This window comes from Pleurodeles waltl, chromosome 10 (genome assembly GCF_031143425.1).
Source record: "Pleurodeles waltl isolate 20211129_DDA chromosome 10, aPleWal1.hap1.20221129, whole genome shotgun sequence".
Lineage (NCBI taxonomy): Eukaryota > Metazoa > Chordata > Amphibia > Caudata > Salamandridae > Pleurodeles > Pleurodeles waltl.
In genome coordinates, this window is record NC_090449.1 from 603,516,024 (window position 1) to 603,538,253 (window position 22,230).

The 22,230-nt window shown below is 47.4% G+C and overlaps 1 long non-coding RNA gene across 1 annotated transcript in view; it reads right to left on the reverse strand.

Moving 5' to 3' along the window:
• LOC138260795 (uncharacterized) overlaps positions 1-11,415 on the reverse strand; it is a 28,320-nt gene extending 16,905 nt beyond the window's left edge. Inside the window, exon 1 of the long non-coding RNA XR_011198995.1 lies at positions 11,105-11,415. This is a non-coding gene — a long non-coding RNA (uncharacterized lncRNA). The remainder of the gene's footprint in view (positions 1-11,104) is intronic.
• Between the last annotated feature and the right edge of the window lie 10,815 nt (positions 11,416-22,230).

The following is a 22,230-nucleotide window of genomic DNA, read 5'->3' on the forward strand; positions in this document are numbered from 1 at the left end:
TGACTTGCCCCATTTTTTGACGCCCAAGCTCCATTTTCCCCTACGCCGGCGCTGCCTGGTGTGAGTCATTTTTTTTGACGCACACCAGTCCGCAGCGCCGGCTAACGTCATCCAATAAATAAGGCACCCGCATGGCGCTTTGGAATGGCGTTAGCCGGCGTTAAAAGTTTTGACGCACAACTGCGTTGACGCAGTTGCGCATCAAAAAGTATAAATATGGGCCTAAGTGCCTGCGTTTGTGTCTCTTAGGATGGGGCAGACAGGGTGGGAGAGGACACAGGGGACGCGTGGATGGATGTTGTGGAGTTGTCTGCAAGTGAGGTGTGTGTGCTGCTTGGTGTGGTGATGGTGGTGGTGGCTGTTGATGCAGTGCATGCAGGTGTGAGTGAGGATGTGACTGTGAGGGAGGAGGAGGATGGGAGACAGTGGAGGCAGTGGATGTTGTGTGTGTGAGTGTTTGTGGCCTGAGTGTGCTGCCTGTATTTGTCTGTGCCACTCTTGTGTGATGTTTTGTGTGCATGCATGTCTGTATGTGTGCATGGGATGGGTTGGGGTTGAGGAGACTGGGACCTTGAAGTGGTAGTTGGAGGGGGGATGGTAGGAACAGGGTCAATGACTGTCATCAGAGAGGAGGCCAGAGCCTGAAACGATCTCTATTGGGCCGCCAATCCACTGTGAATGACATCCAGGAATGCATTGCATTGCTGCATCTGGGATGCCAGCCCCTGGATGGCATTCACAATGGTTGACTGCCCTACAAAGATGGATCTCAGGAGGTCAATAGCCTCCTCACTAAGGGCAGCAAGGCTGACTAGGGCAGGGCCTGAGGTGCCTGGGGTGAAGGCAATGGCCACCCTCCTGGGAGAACGGGCACAGGCAACTCAGTGAGGAGCTACTGAGAGGGCGGTACTGGTACAGGGGTGGCGGCTGTATATGTAGCTGAGGTGGTCCCAGAGGTGTCCACCACCACCAGGGAGCTTCCATCGGAGGAGGAATCAGAGTCAGTGTTGTCACCTCCTATCTCCGCCGTGGTGCTCCCCTCACCCTCTGTCCCACCGGTTCCCTTGGCTTCGGTGGACTCTGCCTCCTGGGTCCACAGGGATGCATCTCCCTCTGTCGCAGGTGCTTCTGCTCCTCTGCCAGATGATGCTAATGCACACATGGACAGGATGACACAAGAAAAAAGGGCGCAGAGAGAAAGGGAGCACTGGGTCAATTACAGCACCAACACCGCAGATGGCATACACATTATCATCATTGCACTGGCATTCCATTGGCTTTTTTTACCACAGCAAGATGTGAGCCAACCACTGCCAACTGCACCTCTCCTGGGAGTCACTAAGCCCTGTCTGACTTGGAATGCAACCTAGCTAGGTTACCAGATTTTGCAATACACCCATTATCCTTGAGCTGCATCACGCCGCAATGTCTGAGCTGTCATTAAGTGGCACCCACTAACTGACACCCACCACCAGGATCCCATGCCACCTACCAATTATAGTTGTAACGCCCACTCCATTCACCCCTTAGTGGCTGCTGTGATGGCCTTATGCGCCCATCCAGCTCTGGGTAGGCCACCACCAGTATGCGGGCCATCAGGGGGGTCAGTTTCGGACGGGCAACCCCACCCTCGTCGGGAGGCCATTCCCAGCTTGGCCTCCGCAGTCTTCCGGGCCGATCGTCTCAGGTCCTCCCACCTCTTCCTTCAGTGGGTGCTCCGACTGCTGTAGACCTCCAGGGTCCGCACTTCCTTGGTGATGGCACGCCACAATCCCTTCTTCTGATGGGCGCTGACCTACAGAGGAAACACAGACATGAGGACACCATTACACAGACAATCTAGCCTGTCACACATATGGCACCCACTAACTGACACCCACCACCAGGATCCCATGCCACCTACCAATTATAGTTGTTACACGCACTGTACTCACCCCTTTGTGGCTTCTGTGATGGCCTTAAGCACCCATCCAGCTCTGGGTAGGCCACCACCAGTGTGCGGGCCATCAGGGGAGTCAGTTTCCAACGGGCAACCCCGCCCTCGTTGGGAGGCCATCCCCAGCTGGGCCTCTGCGGTCTTCCGGGCCCAGCGTGTCAGGTCCTCCCACCTTTTCCTTCAGTGGGTGCTCTGACTCCTGTAGACCTCCAGGGTCCGCACGTCCTTGGTGATGGCACACCACAATCCCTTCTTCTGATGGGCGCTGACCTACAGAGGAAACACAGACAGGAGGACACCATTACACATACAATCCAGCCTGTCACACATATGGCCCACAAATCCCATTTCCATCTCCACTGGCACACACATCACCCAGCGCCAACCATGTATACTACCACCAGACATTCCATCCCCCCAGATGACACGATGCTTGCACACACATCTCGATGCAAACTTGTCACATGCATCGTGCCCAAGGTGTAGTCATTTGTTGGTCTGGAGGCCCATACAGCTGTCCGTACTGGGGTAGGACCCCATCCACCACGCGCTCCAATTCCTCCGAAGTGAAGGCAGGGGCCCTTTCCCCGGTTACATGGGCCATGGCAAGATCCAGACACAGGTCATAGCAGCACATGAAGTGTAAGTATTATCCTGTGGAAAGTCAGGAATCAAGTGAGGATTTAGATAGAAAATGGCAGACATGTCCACAGCGGTGTACACCGTTACCGCTGCCGCTGATCCCCATTGGCCACTACTCCAGAGAGCCCCATATTAGCCAATGAGGAATTGCACGGCAGTGCAAGACCGCCTTCCGCCATGATGCCCAATGTTGGCGGAGTTACCTCACTTCCACCTGTCCCTAGATACAGGACAGGTAGTCACCATTTCATGGTGGTGGACTACATTCAGATAATTCATAACTGTGTCATTGCTACAATTTGCACATACATTGACATTCCCACTGTCCCATCCCATCAATGCTCAATGTACACTGAGGTGGTGGTTCCATTGTTCAAATTGTGATGGCCTACTCACTCTTGTGTCCCTCAGATACCTACCACTACAGATGAATAGGAGGAAGAGACAAGCCCCTGTATACAGATCCCTTGTGGACTTGGCTACACTGAAGGACAGGCACATAATAATCACCTATAGACTGGAGAGGGTCACAATTACAGAGCTGTGTGCCCAATTGGAGCCTGATCTGATAGCAGCTATCCGTCATCCCACTGGGATCCCCCCTCTTGTGCAGGTTCTATCAGTGCTCCATTTCCTGGCAACTGTTTTTTTCCTAGTGACAGTGGGCTTGGCAGCAGGAATGTCACAGCCAATGTTCTCAATCGTGCTGGCAAGGGTTTCGTCTGCCTTGGTCAAACACATGTGCAGCTACATTGCTTCCCCCCAGGTGGAAGATTTGGCCACTGTGAAGGCAGGATTCTATGCAATGGGACATATACCCAATATTATTGGGGGGATTGATGGTACACGTATTGCGTTTGTCCACCCCGCCAGAATGAACACGTGTTCAGGAATCAGAAGAGGTTCCACTCACTCAATGTGCGAATTGTGTGCCTGGCGGACCAGAACATCTCCCACGTCACTGCCAAGTATACTGGGTCGGTGCATGACGCCTTCATCCAGAGGAATAACAGCATCTCAAATGTGATGGCACAACTACAGAGGCACAGGGTGTGGCTAATTGGTGACTCCCCACCCAATGGATGCCAGTGTATGCCTTCTGGTGTTAACCCCATTCCATAGTGTAAGGCTAATGTTTGTCCCCCAATACTTGCAGGTGACTCTAGCTGCCCAAACCTATTGTGGCTCCTGACCCCTTTGAGGAATGCCAGGACAAGGGCTGAGAATCGTTATAATGATGCATATGGGCGAGCCAGGAGAATTATTGAAAGGACCTTCGGCCTCCTGAAGGCCAGGTTTAGATGCCTCCATCTGAAAGGTGGATCCCTATGTTACTCACCCGAGAAGGTCTACCAGATAGTAGTGGCATGCTGCATGTTGCACAACCTGGCCCTCAGACGACATGTGCCTTATCTGCAGGAGGAGTAGACTGGAAATGTCCCTGTGGCAGCAGTGGACCCCGAGGACAGTGAGGATGAGGAGGCAGAGGATGAGGATGTGGACAACAGAACATCAGTTATACGTCAATACTTCCAATGACACACAGGTGAGACAGTGGAACCATTCCTCTGAATAGTGATGTTTTCTGTGTGGCTGTAGCAGGATGGCATTCACCTCCTTTGCATCTCAGCTTCTTGTCACCTATGGCTTCTCATTTTGCAGATGTTGGTGATATAACAACTGCGTACTGATGTGATGACTACAGACAGCTACTGGTCATTAATTGTATGCTATCACAGTGTTTAGATCATTTGCACAAGATGTGACTGTTTCCATAAATGTACATTTTCATCATATTATCAAGTTGTGTTCAAGGCTGTTTACTGTAGTGCAAATAATTGACCAAAAAGTGCAATGTAATGAGTTGAGGCCAGGGTATTGTTCCAGTCTGTTTGTAGCACAGGTGCAGTGTCCAAGGGGCCATAGGAAGGGGTGCAAAGGCAGTTCTGAGTGGACAAGGTGACAGGGTGGGACACAAGGGGGACTTTCAGGAGGGTCTCATTTCGTGGTGGTGGTCTTGGTAAGTGTCTCTGGATTCTGTCTGGGTTGCAGGGAACGTTTGCGGGGTGGTTCATCTTCTGCAGGGAGAGAGGTGCTGGTGGTCTCTGGGTCCTGTGGCAGGGCCTCCTGACCACTAGCTGCAATGGAAGTGGTGGGCTGGTCAGTAGACTGGCTAGTGGTTGGGGCCCGCTGGTGTGCTGTCCATTCCATCATGATGTTGGCCATATCTGCCAGCACCCCTGCTATGGAGACCATGGCGGTGTTGAGGGCCTGCAAATCCTCCCTGATCTCCTGATGGTGGTCCTCCTGCAGCCGCTTGTTCTCCTGCATGTTGGTAAGGATCTGGCCCATCTTCTCCTGGGATTGTTGGTAAGCACCCAGGACATTAGTGAGTGCCTCCTGGAGAGTTGGTTCCCTGGGCCTGTCCTCCCCCTGGCACACAGCGGTCCTCCCAATGTCCCTGCTCCCCTGTGCCTCCATCCCCTGAACGGTGTGCCCACTGCCACTGTCCCCAGGTCCCTGATTATCTTGGGGGTGAGGTGTGGACTGGGGTCCCTGTACAGGTGGGCACACTGCTGATTGACGTGTCCTGGGATCAGAGGTATGGGGACGTTGGGTGGGTGCTGTGGTATTGGATACTGATGGGGAGGCTCTGTGGTGGACTGTGAGTGGGTTGAGGTGGCTGACTGACCAGTGGTTTATGATGGGCCAGGTAGCTCATCCAGATTCTGAAGTCCAGAGTTACTGTCATCACTGGGGACATCTTCTGTTGGGGGACTGGATAGTTGTGGCACCTCCTTGCCGCTGACATTGGCTGGGGCACTTGTGGGGATGTAAGTGATGTATTATGCTACATGTCTGTGACATATTGTACATCTCTAGCTTCCCCTCTATTGTTGCTGTTGCCCTGCCACCTATGTTTGTGTATGGTGATGTATTGTGGGATTATTAGTTCTTCATGCCTTGCATGCTTTGATGATGGGTGTACATGCAGGGCTGGGAAGGCTGTCCATGCATTGGATTAGCATGCAGGGCTTGGCATTGGGGTTAGTCAGATATGGAGGTGCATTGTGTGGGGTGGAGTAGAGTGATGGGAGTGAGGGTGAGCGGGTATGATGGCATGCAGGTATGGGGGTTGGTAAGTAGTAAATATTGACTTACCAGTGTCCAGTCCTCCGGCTACTCCAGTGAGTCCCCCAGGATTGCCAAGACTTGCTCCTCCCATGCTGTGAGCTGTGGAGGAGGAGGTGGGGGTCCACCGCCACTCCTCTGGATGGCGAGCTGGTGCCTTGCTGCTATAGAACGTACCTTCCCCCATAGGTCATTCAACCTTTTCCTGATATCGTCCCTTGTTCTTGGATGCTGTCCCACGGTGTTCACCCTGTTCACGATTCTCCGCCATAGCTCCATCTTCCTAGCATTGTATATTTGCAGTACCTGTGCTCCAAACAACTGTGGCTCTACCCTGACTATTTCCTCCACCATGACCTGCAACTCCTCATCAGTGAAACAGGGGTGCCTTAGTGGGGACATAAGTGTTGTGTGGTGTGCATTGTGCAGAGGGTGTTGAGTGATGTGGTGGGGTGTGGGATGTGGGGTGCGTGACAGATGGATGGGTGTTTGTGGTGTGTGTGTGCAGTTGTCTCAGTGGTCTTCGTCTTAGTCTTGTGACGATTATTGGTGTTCGTGAAGGGTTGTGGGTAATGTGGGTGTGTGTTTTATAGTGCTGTGGGGGTGTGTGGTGTGTGTATCAGTGTCAGGTGTGTGATTTTCGTTTAGGCCAATGTTGTGTTGTTTTGTATTTGGGTGGCCGGTGTGTACCGCCAATGGTTTACCGCCATTGAATGTCTGCCGTGGAGATTCGGGGGTCATAATGTTGTGGGCAATGTTTTGTTGGCGTAACGGTATGGGTGTTCGTACCAACACTTTAACACTGACCTTTGGGCTGGCGGATTCATGTATGTGGCAGTATTTGGTGTGTGTGTCATAATATGGCGAACGGATATTCCCCACTGCGGCGGTATGTTGGTGGCCATGCGGCGGTAAGCGGCATTTACCGCCAATGTCATAATGAGGGCGAAAGTAACAGAAGGCAGTGCTATGCACTGCCTTTCATTGCTTTATACTTACCAAACTACGCAAAGCTACACATAGTGGCTTTGCATGGATTAGTAAATGCCAAAAGTGATTTTGCTTCAGGGCAGGGCCTCAAAAGTGAGACAGCCCCCTGATGAAAAATCACAATAAATCTGGGCCTGAAGAACTAAACATGGACAAAGAATCATGTTTCCCTTTGGTTTCCTGTGTTAAGGAAATTCTTTCTTCCTTAGGCCAAAGCGTCACCTGAATAGATTCAGTGTAATGCACATGAAACAAAAAACAACAAATTATGTCAAGTTATTGGGACAAAAGTAGAAGCATAGCATTAAATGTCACTATGACAAGCAGTTAACTGGGAGTTCCAAGTTTCTGACTAACAGGGAGAGTTCCATTGGCCAAATGGCAGAAGCTTAAAATAGATCTCTCCATGTACTTTTTCATGTAGTTATGCAACCTTTCAACTACTTTGAATGCAAGGAATAAAGATGTCTTAAACCTTTGTCACTGCCCAGAGAATTTGAAGGAGATGAGATCCTTTTTCTATTTTATTGTTGAAAGTCATAAAAAAATACTTAACAAACAACCAATATATCATAGTAAACAAAGTACTATACCAACTGCATCACTGAAGCAACCAACATAAGCAGAATGCTTTTCAAGACAATTAAGCACTGCATTAACCCCCTGCCTGACCAGCTTATTGCTCATTCCTCAGATCAATGCAATGCCATCAACATCATCTTTAGTGAAAAAAATACAGAAGATCCTACAGCACATCGACAACACAAAGCCTGCTTCATCTATTACATCTACTTGTTTCCGTCTAATTCCCGCCATTGTCAGTCTTCAAAGCCATACTTCTTGCAGATACCACAACAAACTCATCACCCTCAAAACTGCTGCTTATAAAGATGGCCCCTCGTCCTTCATCAAATCTCTCTCTGGGGATGCCCTCCCACCCCTACACACCATTGTCAATGTCTCCTTTACTCAAGGAATCTTCCCAAAAGCTCTCAAGACAGGCCAAATTCTCCACTCTTTAAAGAAACCTGTCATATACCCTGATGACCTCGCCAACTACAGGCCCATCACTCACCTACTATTTATCTGCAAGATCATTGAAAAAACAGTCTACGTTCAACTCTAATATCACATCAACAGTAGCCATCTCCTGATTGGCTACCAGTCTGCCTTTAGATCAAGCTGTAGCACGGGGACTGCTATGTTGCACATTGTAGACATTGCCCTCGTCAGCACAGATAAAGATGACCTCTGACACTTGATAGATCTTTTAGCTGCCTTTGATACAGTTGACCACCCTACCCTCATACCCACCAGTGTCTCGATTTTGCTACGATGTCTTTTACTGGCTCTCCTCCTACTTTTCCAATCAACACTAGTTTGTTCACATAGACACCTCCAGGTCCCAAAAGATCCCCACCACCTGAGGATACCTCAGGGTTCTATAATGTCTCCTGTCATTTTCAACCTCTACATGAAGCGGTTTGGTGTTCTACTCATAGATAATAGCATCCAGACTCAACAATATGATTAGGCTCATCTTTGCTTAACGTCTCCTATGCTTCAGACATTCCATGTCTCAGCTGCTGCCTACTCATCATTCAGACTTGGATGTATAGCATCGATCTGAAGCTCAGTCCCAACTAAGACTTCCTGATATTCCCCAACAACAAGAAACAGTACAAACCTGGCTCAATTACATAAACCTTAGTAGTTTTGAACCACAGTTTCACTCAAGACCAAGTCACTCCGATTCACCCTGGACAGCAACCTCGCTCTAGCAGAACACATTATCAAAAGAACAAAGACAGCCTGGTACCATCTCTCTCTTCTACCAAAAAGTAAAACATTTTCTTCTAGAAAGCAACTGCAGAACTACTGTTCAAGCCCTCATGGTAATTCCCTGCTCCATGGCCTCCCAGACTCCACACTGACACCCCTTAAGGGCATCCTGCAGGATATCTCATCCAGGGCTTGAAGAAATGTGATCACATCACCCCCAACCCAGTGCCTAATTTGAGCCAGTGAGTCAAGGTGTTCACATTGGCACCCAATTGTCAACACAGGCACTGTTGAAAGTCTGCCATGTGGTGGCCCTGTCTATCTAAGTTAGAGATGAGCACAACAACATGTGTTTATTAATTTAATAGTCATGAAAAGTGACTAATACCTGTCACCCAAGTCGGGCTTTTAGCTTTGGGGCTCCGGAATAGTCTGAACTTTCACACTTGTAGGGTGTGATGGTAAGTAGTTGTGTTGTTTCAGTCTTTGCCGACGCTGGCAGGAGCAATAGATGGTACAAGCTGCAGTGGCCTCCTGAAGATGGCCCGGGTACTTAATTTTTAATAAGCTAAGCACAGTCCCAACCTGATGGAAATTCATTGACTTCCCATGCAGGCACGCACCACTTTCAAAACCAGCTGTATTAATTACAAAGCCGTCACGACCAGCATCCCCACTCATCTTGCAGATAAGTTTGCCATCTCTGGTGATTCTTGGAACCCTGCAGCCAGGAAACCATAAGACTGCCGAATAAGAAGTGTAAAACAGACAAAATTAGGCAGCAGTAATTTTAGATCTATGCAACCAGGACATGAAACAACACCCTCACATCCTTTGGGACTGCAGCAACTCTGCTGCACCTTATACAATACATTATCAGTCCACAACCCAACTACCTCTCCCATTATTCGTTCCCTTTCTGCTTGTCTTTTACACTTTACAGCACTCTGTTGCCTTTTGGCCTGGTTTGCACTATATAAATACCACATGCATACATACTTACATACGTATTTCTGCGAAGCACTGTAGGTTTATAGCGAACCATGAACCTGTGAACATGATAGATCTGTATAGCAATACAAATACAACAGAATTTGACAGCACAGTCCTGAACCAGCTTAGGGCAGCTGCATCAGGTGTATATCTTGAACACATGTCTGATTTCTTGAAAGCATCTGAGCTATCGCGTAAAATTATATTACCACCATCGATGACAACTTTTCATTTATTTTGTACCCAAATCGAATTTTTAATATCCTGATAACAATGTTGTTCTTCACCATTATATTTAATAGCTCAAATACATGAAACTGTCTGTAAAATTCATATACATTCTCTTCCATTAAAGGACACGTTAAGATAGGAGTATGTTTGCCATTAAGAAAATATCTGCATTTTTTCAGAAATTGTACAGCCTACTGGGTTTGTCTTAAAGAAATATACCGTCGTTTTTTTTTTAATACAACTCAGCACTTTTTAAAAGAAAACACGTTTTATGTCACACTTTCCAAAAAAGTGGCTAAACTGCATTTTCAGCGCAATTTCATGTGGTTAACACCCTAGATATTTGAGGCAGGCTACAGAATCTAGAAATTACATTTCATATGACCTCATACATGTGTTTTTCATATCGCATCACGCCTAGATTCCAATTGATTAAGTTTTCCCATCATGTTCCTCCCAAATTCATTGTCTTTTAGTCATAGTTTATGATTTAAAATCTACAGGAAATAGCATTGTAGAAAAATAGAAGGTTACACAGTTCTCGCCAGCTGAGGTCGAAGACATCATAGGTAAACTGGTTTGACTGCTCATGCAGTAGAACGGTCACTACCAATCCTACTTGCTTGGGTCTCCAAAAGCAGCACAAAAAATGTCATAAGAGGTTTAAACAATGTAGATGATAAATTGTCTCCACCAGTCATGAAAAACAGTGACAGCAGAAAACGTCATTTGGCATCAAGGAAACATCACAGTAAGTCTCTCAAAGTTTGGATGAATTATCTTTCAAATGTCACCCTTAAATAGATTGTAGAATTAAGATAGTTGTGTCATCAAATGTTAACATCAAAGTTTCTGCCTTTTCATTTTGGAATCATAAGCTCAATTTTCAGAAGCCAAGCATGGCATGCTTTTGAAACATTAAGTAGTGACAATAGCGCTAGTTACATTTACGAGAGGTCTGAGCTGTAATCATGTATAGAGATTGGTGTACACAGCACATGCATACATTAATTCAAGAGAGAAGTTATATTCAATCACAAAATAATCTTGTTTTTGAAATATAGCAACAAATGGTGAAAATGATAGCACAAGCAGTTTGTTATGTTCATCATGTGCTAGCCCATGATATATGATCGGGGAGGGGCTTGTCAGTAAATTGCCCTGTGGTTTTGTAGCATATAGTATGCCCGTGACGAAATACAGGATTTAATAAAAGGCCAAGGAGGCTGTGCTCGTGGCCAGTGACTATCAGGGTGAGTGATTTATGCTGCAGGGTACTTCCAAAGGCCTACGCCACCCCCATATAACACAAATTGGTGACGGGGGAGTGGTTGTGTCCCCACGTGTCTTAAACACACAGTGCTGCCCCGTCTACTCGTCTCCCGAACTGACCCGTACCTGTTTCTCTGCAACCTCTTCCTTCTGGAGTGGACTGTCTCCGGAGGTCGGCGGACCCTGCATCGGGTGGTGTGCCCGCCCCCATTCTTGCCGGGAGCTCAGCTGAGGGCTTTTGATCAACGATGCACGCCCGAGGCGGGCGTGTGGTAGCAGAGTCTAGTGTGGTGAGTTGACAGCGTCTGCACGCTCGTTGGAGAGATGACTCTATGCTCTCACCCATGTTGTGCTGGGACGACGCGAGTGAGGAGGTGCAGTGAGCCGGCTGGTCTGCACATGCATCTAAGCAACATCGGTGTGTTCCTCTCCCTGTGTTCCAGGGCAATGCTCAGGAAGAGCGATTGTGTCTTGGCAATTGGGGGAGGGCTCTTACAGCTGATAATTGTTGGACACTCCCTGCGGGTTGAGGCTGGCTGTAGCGGGCCCACCCCAGCAGCCTACGTGGCTGGAAATTCATCCCCAGAGACAACGGAATCAGCAATGACAATTCCAGTTGGGGAAGGTACTTGTTATCACTTCCACAGTGAAAATACTTCCAAATCAAAATAAAATGGTGTCAGGAGCACAGAAACATAAGTGATTAACCCATGGTGGCCACTAAAAAACTCCATAGACATAAAGGAACTCAGGGCTTTTACTCTGCTTTATAGCTTCGTCATATCCAGTCCTGGGGAAGGTGCATACAGCTATTCCTAGAAAACAAATAATAAAGAGGCATAGCATATGTGATTTTTGTCTGCCACCAATAACTGTTCTTCAATTTTGACTGCACAATGTCGTCCATCCCTGCTCTTGAGCCGGGTCCTCCTTCTGCACAAGCTGCCCGATGGAAAGAATGGGTAGATAAGCTGGAAACCTACTTCTCTGCAGTGGCATTAGACAATGATAGACGCCGCCCCATGCTTCTACACTTGGGAGATACAGTGATTCATAAACTGGGAAAGTCAGTAGTGGAAAAAGGCCCACCTTTCACTTATCAGTCACTTAAAAGGACTTTGGCGGCTCTTTTTGAATCTCTAGCGAATCCAGACTATGGGGGGCAGTCTGACCTTGGCGGTCCATGACCGCCATGGCGGAGTGCGGCGGAAGCACCGCCAACAGGCTGGCGGTGCTTCCTGGGCCATTCTGACCGCGGCGGTAAAGCCGCGGCCGGAAAAGGATGGCGGGAACGGGTGCCGTGGGGCCCCTGGGGGCCCCTGCACTGCCCATGCCACTGGCATGGGTAGTGCAGGGGCCCCCTAACAGGGCCCCACAAAGATTTTCACTGTCTGCTTAGCAGACAGTGAAAATCGCGACGGGTGCCACTGCACCCGTCGCACCCCTTCAACTCCGCCGGCTCCATTCCGAGCCGGCTTCATTGTTGAAGGGGCTGTCCCGCTGGGCCGGCCGGCGGTCTTCTGGCGGTGGCCCGCCGGCCCAGCGGGAAAGCCAGAATGGCCGCCGCGGTCTTTTGACCGCGGTGCGGTCTTTCGGCGGGAACCGCTTGGCTGGCGGCGACCGCCGACCGCCACGGTCAGAATGACCGCCTATGAGATGTTTTTTTTAAGGCAAGTTAGACAACTTCCTGAAGACTGAGTTGACACCTTCTATGCTAGGCTAAAAGAACTTGCAAGCACCTGTACATTGCCTGATGTAGATAATGAGAGCGACGCACAATTTATACAAGGCTGTGCATCTGTCAAGCTGTGAGAAAACATCCAACTTGTACCTGGCATGTCCATGGCGAATATTCTCACGATGGGCCGCTCCAAAGAGCTGTCAGAAGTGCATGCAGCACATATGGAATCCGCTCTGCAGACCCAGATCAAAGTGGAACCTTTAAATGCGGTCACTTCGGTGGCAGCGGACAAAAAGAAGACTAGGCAAAAATCTGCCACAAGCTCACGAGCATGTTACATGTATGTTAGGCCGTTTTCTCATCAAGGTCCTTGCCCTGCTCAAGGTAAGAAATGTTCAAACCATAATAAAATGAACCATTTTACCAAAGTGTTCCATTCATCTGCACATTGGAAGGTGCAAAAACCCAAAACAATCAACCTTGTACAACACCCAATGACCATGGGGTAGGAAGATGACATGGATGATGATGAGGAGGACAGAGCTGTCTACATTGTACATGCCATGCAGCCGGGAGGGTGCCCTCGGAGACGCATACTGAGGTGCACTGTACTTCTCGCAGATCATATGGTTCCTGCTTTGATCAACACTGGTGCATCCATTAACATATTAGCGCAATCAGTACTGCAGACTCTTCCCATACAGCATCAGCTGCGGCCAAGATCCACTTGGGTGTATGCTTTTGCGTCCTCTCAACCATTACTGTTGGCAGGCATTTTCACAACAGATATCTCTCATGATGAGAATTTAATGCGCACCAAAATATATGTGACCAGGACTGGGTCTGAAATGCTGCTGAGCTGCAAAATGGCTGAACAACGTAATCTCATCTCTTTTGCCTTTAGTGTACACCTTGGGACTGTTGATAATATTATAGCTGAGTTTAAACCGCTTTTTGAAGGGATTGGTTGCTTGAAAGACCATTTGATACGCCTGCATATGGACAAATCTGTTCAGCCGGTTGCCTTAAATCATCAAAGAGTAGCATTCCATGTGCGCCCTAAGATGAAAACTGAACTCAGAAAGCTTGAGCAAGCCGACATTATTGAGAGGGTGGAAGGTCCCACATCCTGGGTATCACCGATTGTGATTCTAAAATCCAAGCAGCCTGGCAAGGTCGGGATCTGTGTCGACATACTTTTGCCCTATGTTGCCATCAAGCGGGAGCAACATTTGACACTGTTGCAGAGGTGACTGGATCCAAGTGGTTCTCCAAAATGGATCTGCATGCTGTGTATCACCAACTACTGTTGGATCCTGTCTCCAGAGTCATCACAACTTTCTCCACCCATGTTGGCCTGCGAAGGTACAAACTCCTGAGTTTCGGGATATCCAGTGCCACAGAGGTGTTTCAGGACACTATTAGAAGGGTGCTTGCAGGTCTGTCAGGAGTCATCAATGTCAGAAATGACATCCTGGTACATACCTCTACCATAGAACTACACCTTCAATGTTTGAGAGCAACCTTTAAGCGACTGCAAGAGAGTGGTCTCACACTTCATCGAGACAAATGTGAATTCTTACGGATGGAAGTTGCATTCTTTGGATATCGTTTCTCTGGAGAGGGAGTAATGCCTGATCCCACCAAGGTACAGGATATTCAGTCAGCGCCTGCACCCACCAATATTTGGGCAATATCAATTATTGCAGACGTTTCATCAAAAATATCACAGCTTTGACAGCCCCGCTCCGAGACCTGATTAAATCAAATGCTGTATGGGGGTGGGGGCCTGAACAAGAAGCCTCATTTCAAACCACCAAATTGGCTCTCTCAGAGCACACCACATTGATATATTTTGATCCCAACAAAGAGTCAGAGTTGTCGGTTGATGCCAGCCCTACTGGTCGAGGGGCTGTGTTGGCTCAGAAGCAAGAGAATGGAGAGTGGGCTGCCATGGCTTATGCTAGTTGTGCCCTGACAGACACTGAACAGTGATATTCCCAAATTGAAAAGGAGGCTATTGCGGTCCACTGGGGTTGTCACCATTTTCATCTCTATCTATATGGTCAGCCATTCGTTGTTCATATGAATCATAAACCACTCATAACCCTTTTCAATGGAACCTCATCTAAACCTCCTCCAAGGATTGAGAAGTGGATCCTACAGTTGAAGGACTACCATTTCACTGAGTCTACCGACCTGGCTCTCTCAATCCAGCGGACTTTTTGTCTAAGCATACAAGGCCTGCCCCCTCTTGTGAAATTGCTATTGCTGATGATGTGGAGGAATATGTGCGTTTGGTGGTGGAAAGGTCAAGGCCATTGCCTATTTCTTTATACACAATTAAGACAGCCACAGCAGATGACGAGTGTCTTCAACTGGTCATGTCAGTGGTGGCCTCTGGGAACTAGCATAACATTCTACAGCGTGTGGCTCAAAGAACTCTGGAGGCCCAGCAGATGCTATCCTCGTTACACAAATTTAGACATGAGTTAGCCTTGTCCTCAAAAGGATGTGTACTGAGATGTCTAAGGCTTATGATTCCCGCATCCTTACAGCAGCAAATGGTGGAGTTGGCTCATTCCTCATACCAAGGAGTTGTTAAGATGAAATCAAGATTAAGGAGTAAAGTGTGATTCCCTGAACTGGATGACCAGGTTGAAAAACCAGGGCGTCAAGGCTCAATGTGTCAGGCTGTTGGCCCGCCTGAAGCTCCCTCACCGATAATCACAGAGACAATTCATCCCATACCGTGGTTCAGAGCCAGTGCCGATTTTGGGAGTTTGTCTGACTGCCTTCACATGTTTGTGGTGATTGATGATTTCTCTAAATATCCAAATGTTGAAATCTTAGAATCCATCACCACCTCCCAAACCATTCCCCGTCTGGAAAAGATCATGGCAGCGCATGGGTTATTGCATGAAATTCGAACTGACAATGGACCACCTTTCTGTAGTCAGGGGTTTGTTGAATATCTGAAGTCTCGGGGTATCACTCACAAGAAAATCACTCCTCAGAGGCCATAGGCGAATGGAGAACCAGAACGATTCATGAGGACCCTTAACAAAGTGTTGCGAGTTGCTGTGGCAAGTGGTTAAAATGTGGACTGTGCCATATATGCCTTTTTATGTGAATACTGACTCATCCTTCATGTCACCACCGGAATGACACCTAGCTCTTTGAGTATGAATCGGATGGTAGGAGACACCATTCTTCATGTAACTGATTCTTTCGAAGTTCATGACAGGGTGGCTGAGGCACTCTCATGGAGGAAGGTCCAAAATAATAGCGTCTCGAGGAAAAGGAGGGCAAAGAGGAGAAAGATCCATGTTGGGGACTCTATTCTTGTGGAAAACAGACATGTGGGAGCAAGTTTATGCTGCTTTTTGAAAAAGACCCATGGGTGGTGAGCGCCATAAAGGGCACAATGGTGAAAACTGTTAAAGGTCAGGAAACCATTACGAGGAACATATCATTTGTTAAGTTATTTTGTGCGCCTTGTCATGACCAGGAAGAGGCTAGTGAGTTCGGTTTAAAACTGATGGAGAAATCATTGCAGATCATCCTGATGTTCGACCCCCATCTCTGGGTCTACCTTTGAATGTAACTGACTGTCAGTCATCGCCTCTGGCCGCATTGGAAATGCAGGACTCTGGGCAATCTGGAGCACTTGTTCAGGAGGTGCCTGAATCACGGATGAATGTTCCTCTGCCACCACGATGAGGAATGGAGAAATATAATTGACGTCCTCGACCACTATGCTCAACTTGACTGCAGGAATTTGTGGTGGCCTAACTGCTAAGTTTTGTAATTTTTCTGGGTTTTTTTGTGCTGCCCAGCAGTGTTTTTTTTTGCTGTATTATGTGTGCATTTTTTTGTTTTTGTTTGGGTAGGAATGTTAAGTTCATCACTGGCTAGCCCATGATATATGATCAGGGAGGGGCTTGTCAGTAAATTTCCCTGTGGTTTTGTAGCATATAGTATGCCCCATGATGAAATAAGGGAGTTAATAAAAGGCTGAAGAGGTTGTCCTCATGGTCAATGACTAACTATCAGTGTGTGAGTAATTTATGCTGCAGGGTGCTTCCAAAGGCCCACACCACCACCATATATCACAGAGTTGATGTTGGTAACATGATGTAGAGAGAACTCTATTTGTATGTGCACTAAAAACAGTACCTACCAGTACTTTCACTTCAAATCCACTGATGCAGCCGTATTATCAAGGGTATATTCAGTATTTAGATCTATGATCAAGTTTGTGGACATTTACTTAAAGAAACGTTTGCATATGTATCCACAGTATTGTTAACACAGGTTGCAAGATGGCGGCTGAGAGCATGGCTGTTAGTCAGCTTGATGCTTAATCCCTGCCTTCTGCTTACTCCTCCTCAGTGCCAAATGACTCTGAACTATCAACAGAGAACTGTTAATGGAGCAGAGTGCATGCCCTTACTCATCTGGTGAATTGTAGTACAGTGGACCTGTCAAGAGTAGAAAGGGGTTCTCTTTGAGAATGACAGAAGGTGCACAAGTGTTGCACAGTAGTGGGCATGGAAAGCCATGAGCAGTCTCTGTGGTCATTTGGTGGCTTGGAGCTATCAAGGGGAATGAATGGCAGACTAGTGACTGGAAGACTGCAAATACCAAGCCACAAGCAAATAACGGCAGCAGTCAGCACCTCAGGCAAGATGGCGGTCATCCATTAGCAGCTTTGGAGAAACAACCCCGCTGTGTGGGGAGCATTATCTTCTGCTGCTGAGCAGTACTGGCACAGGATTACAGTGGTTCTATCCCTACCTGACTACTGTACCTATCTGGGATGAGGAGAAACGTTAAATTCTTCATATACACCCACCACATCTCTCAGTAGTTCTAAGTAACTTTAAAACAGCTGCTCTTTGCTTATGGAAACACTGTTGCGACATTATATCTGAAATTTTGTGGCCTCTGTATCGGAGCAGGACAAATAAGTAACAAGCCTTCCTGCCTCCACAACAAACTAAAAATGCTGTTGTTGAATATTTCTGAGAATATGAGTAATTGTTGGACTTTCTGACATGTACAGGGTTCACAAAAAGTGTAAACTGACATAAGACTGTACATTGAGGAGTGAGGGGACAGCTTGAGGCAACCAACAGGAATAAGGAGAATCTAAAACAATCAATCTAAAGAATCAACAAAGGAGGAATGAATCCAGAGAGGGGGATAAGATAAAAAGGGGCATATTTATGGAAAATTGGTGCATCATTCATAATGGGCCACTTTTCTAGCGACCCATTGCACCCCCCTAACGACACAATGTGTGCACCGTATTTGCAATACAGTGCACCATGGTGGTCATGTCCATATTAGTGTCATAATTAATGGCGCTAATGTAGCAAAGCACAGGGAGGCCCACTGTTTTCAATGGGAGCGTCATCTTAACGCCTGCCTGAGGCAGGCATTAATAATGACGCTAAAAATGTCGAAGTGAAATCTAGTAAATTTCACTGCTCCATTTTTCTGGGCTTACTATGTGGAAATGCCCCCCTTGCATACATTATGCCTGGCACAGGCATAATGTGGCGCAAGGGTTTACAAAGTGGTGCAATGCTTGCATTGCACCATTTTGTAAATATGGTGTGTGGGAAATGCCAACTAACCGCCACATTTGCGTAAATAAAAATGACACAAATGTGGTGCAAGGTGGCGGTAGGGCAATCATAAATATGCCCCAAAGTGTTTAAAGAAAATAAAGCTGCATGAGAAAAGACTTGCTTTTGGACCCCTCCCCTCGGAAAGCTGACATATGGGACTAAGGCAGTTACTGTACAATTAAGTGGATCTAGATCAGTGAGGTCAAAAAAAAAAACTATATCTAGAAAAAACTGTTAAGCAACATAAAGCAAAATATCAAAGTTCAGCAAGCAGAGGCCTCCAAATGTAAACATTCAACAGTCCTGAACTCAGTGTCATCCATCTCACCTTTACAAATGTTACAAGAGAAAGGACAAGGACACTGATCTGTGGACATGAGCAAATATACATCTAAAGTAGCTGATCCTACTTTCAGCAAGCAGACAGAAATTAATATGAAGACCCAATTACCTACATAGAGTGTCATGCAGAGTAATACATCAGAAATATCCACAACAAAGGCTGAGTCACTCATGGGGTGTAGGAGGCTGGCCCTCTATGTAGCGTGCAAAACTAGTCACACTGTGCAGGGGGGCCAGGCAACCACACAGTGGTTTCCAGAGGTAAAAATTAGAACACCTAATGCTCCAATTTTCAAGGTATCTGGTCGAGGAGTTAGGCGAATCCAGTAGATGTGCTAAACATTTGTTGTACTCAGAAATCCAATCATGCACCACACGCACTCAATGAATAACTCAAGACCAGAATTTATAACCATACTTCAGAATTTTATCTACATTTTAAGACCAAGATTTTTAAGATACATTAAGTACTTTTTGAGATATGACTTTTCAAAGTTTTCATAAAGTGTATTCTTTCTGTGCATAATTACACACCATGGGAATCCAATAGCAGTCACTTTTAAAAATACATAAAAAATCGTACAATTGGGTTACCAGATTCTTCTTTTGTAGTATGGTCAAAGCAGTTGGTGGGCACACTGTGCCAGCTGGAGAGCCTCCGGCAGCTCCCCGTTCCAGCGGGAACAAAGCTAGAATGTCTCTTGGCACAGGGCCACTTGGAGGGGCCACCTGGAAAGGGAACTGGTTTGCAGTTGTAAAGGTGGTGCCTTGGGATACCCTTGGGCTGTCGAGGTCACAAGGGGTTAGGGACCCAGGGCACACAGCAGATTCTGTGATACAGGGTTCTGGGGGGCTGGATGCAGTGCGAGTTGGAGATCTTTGTTGCTGTGCACAATGGAACCTTTTGGAGCTGGAGGTAAGTTTTCTTCTGAGGTGCTTGCAGGAGGACGAGGGTGGTCTGGTGGGATGTCAAGGGTGTCACTGAAGTCCCTTGACTTGGGCTTACTCCTGGTCCAGTTTCAGCTCTGGGTGAAGTGTTTTTGGTGGTGTCCGATGTGCTGCTGTGACCAGTACCTGGGTTATTATCGCAATTCGGCCATGGGAGGGTGCTGTGCCACCAAAGTTGGCACACTTGCAGGTCTTGCCCGGGATGTAGTTGGTGTATCATTAGGTCCGGCTGCAACTTCTGGTTACGAAGATCTCATCCAGTCGGTGAAGTGACCCTCACCGGCTTGCTGGTTCCTTGTAAGTTTCTTTGATTTTTTGAGTGGTGCCTCCACTCAGGAGGGAGATCTCTATTTGCAAAGCCTAGAGGTTCTCGGGTCTTTTGAGTTTGGCCCAGTGGTCATCTCCTCCGCAGCTGCGTTTGTCCAGACTGGTGCAGCAAGCAGGAGTCTTGGAGCCTCTTCTGGTACAGCAGGTCCTCTGTTCTAACCCTGTTGGGTTCTTTGGAGCTGTCTTCTTTTCAATTTCAAAAGAGCTTTATTGCGGCTACAAGAGCCAAAAAAGCGCAAGCAGTAATAAATACAAATAAATTCACATAATGATAATTACAAGTAAATATATAATGATAAAAGGGAGTAAAAGATAAGAGAAAATGGAAAAAAGTGAAATTAAAAATGGGATAAAATGGAATAAAAATGGGATAAAATGTGCTGCACAGGACGATGGGACAGTCTTATTTGGAATCTTTATCCAGAAGGGTTTTCCCTCTAACAAGCCAACTAGCTCCGAGGAATTTGGCGACGGCGATCACTAGCGTTGGCCTAGTGTCTCATCTGACGATTCGCAGGGCTAGCGCAGAGCTGCAGACTCCCAGTAGTCTGCATGCCGGGGCCAGCCATTTCCTTCGGGGGGCGGTGTACGCAGGGCAGGCGAAAAGGACGTGAGGGAGATTCTCGACGGGGGCTTTGCAAGCTGGGCATACGGTTGATTCATTGTGTGACCAGCTACTGGTGAAAAGTCTTAATGGGAGTGTTCCAATGCAGAGCTGGAAGTACAGTTTCCTTTCCCTTGGGGCCGTAATTAGGTCCCAAAAAGCTTCGTACTTGCATGACTCTTTTAGGTTGGCAAAGTCACAAGATAGTGTAGTGTGTAGTGCAGCCCTTGTGTCTTCATAATTTGCCATTTGCCAGTATAGTTTCTTTAGTTCGCTTTTCGAGGGGAAGACTGACGTGGTTGGTGAGTTCCAGAGATCATCGAGCCCAAGTGAGTACAGTGAACCCTTGATGCATCGTAGCCAGGGGATTCTGTGAAGATGGTCGGCTTTTAGGATGACCTGTAGAGCTTCAGTGAAGATGTCGTGCTCCGGAGTGGTCCAGAGACGCCGCCAGTACACCAGAGGTCGCAGGCGGGCTTTGTGTCCAATGCGTTTGATACCGAGGTCCTTGAAAAGGAGGAACAGTGGGGTGCTTAACGGAAGGGACACAAGGTTTCTTAGGAAGTTGTTTTCAGCAGTGGTTAAGTCTTGGGTTTTGGTATAGCCCCATAGTTCAGCCCCGTAGAGCGCTGAGGAAATAGCCTGGGCTTCGTATAACTGTAATGCTGGGCGAATTGGTTTTGTGTGTGAGAGGTGGAAATCTTTTAGTAGTACCCCTATTGTTTGTTTTAGTTTTAGGGCTTGTTTTCCTATGTGTGACTTCCAAGACATGTTGTCGGTGAATGTTATGCCCAGGTAGCTGAAAATGCCCACCTTCTCAAGTGTGGAGCCCTCTAAAGTAAACTTCCCTTTAAAAGATCTGTGGGGATAGGGGACTCATTAGTTTTGTTTTCGAGGCGTTGATTTCGAGTCCCTGTGATGAGCAGAAATGCTCGAAGCACGCAAGGAGTTTCCTTAGACCACTAGGGGTCTTGGATATCAGAAGAGTGTCATTGGCAAAGAGTAAGACTGGGATTTTTTGTGTGCCAAGTGAAGGTGCGTCAGCCTGCAGTCTGAGGAGGGAGGGGACGATTTCATTGATATACAGGGAAAAGAGGGTCGGGGCAAGTACGCACCCTTGCCGCACACCCCGGGAAACGTGGATTCTATCAGTTAATTGGCCCTTGTTGCCCCACCTAACTTGTGCGTAGTTGTCCTCGTGGAGTCGTATCAAAATGGCAAGAATGTGCTCCGGGATTCCCATCCGAAAGAGAGTGTACCATAGTTTGTTGCGAGGTACTAGGTCAAAAGCAGATTTGAGGTCCACAAAAGCTACATAAAGGCTGCATTTACCAATGAGCACTGTTTTCCAATATAATATTAGGAATCTGAGGGCTTGATCAGTGGTGGAAATTTTCTTCCGAAAACCGGCTTGGAGGGGGCTAAGGATATCGCGTTCAGTCATCCATTCTTCGATCTTTCCTAGGAGGCAGTGGCAGAAGACTTTTTGGACACAGTCAATTAGGCTAATAGGTCTATAGTTGCAAGGAAGTGATCTGTCGCCCTTTTTAAAGATTGGAATAACAATAGCCGCTTTCCAGGACTCGGGGATTGGCGCCCCAGATGCTATTGCGTTAGCTATAATGGTGAGGTATCTTGACCAGGATGCTAGGTCTGTTGAGAACAGGTCTGCTGGGACGCAGTCTGATCCAGGGGCCCTGCCGCGTTTTAA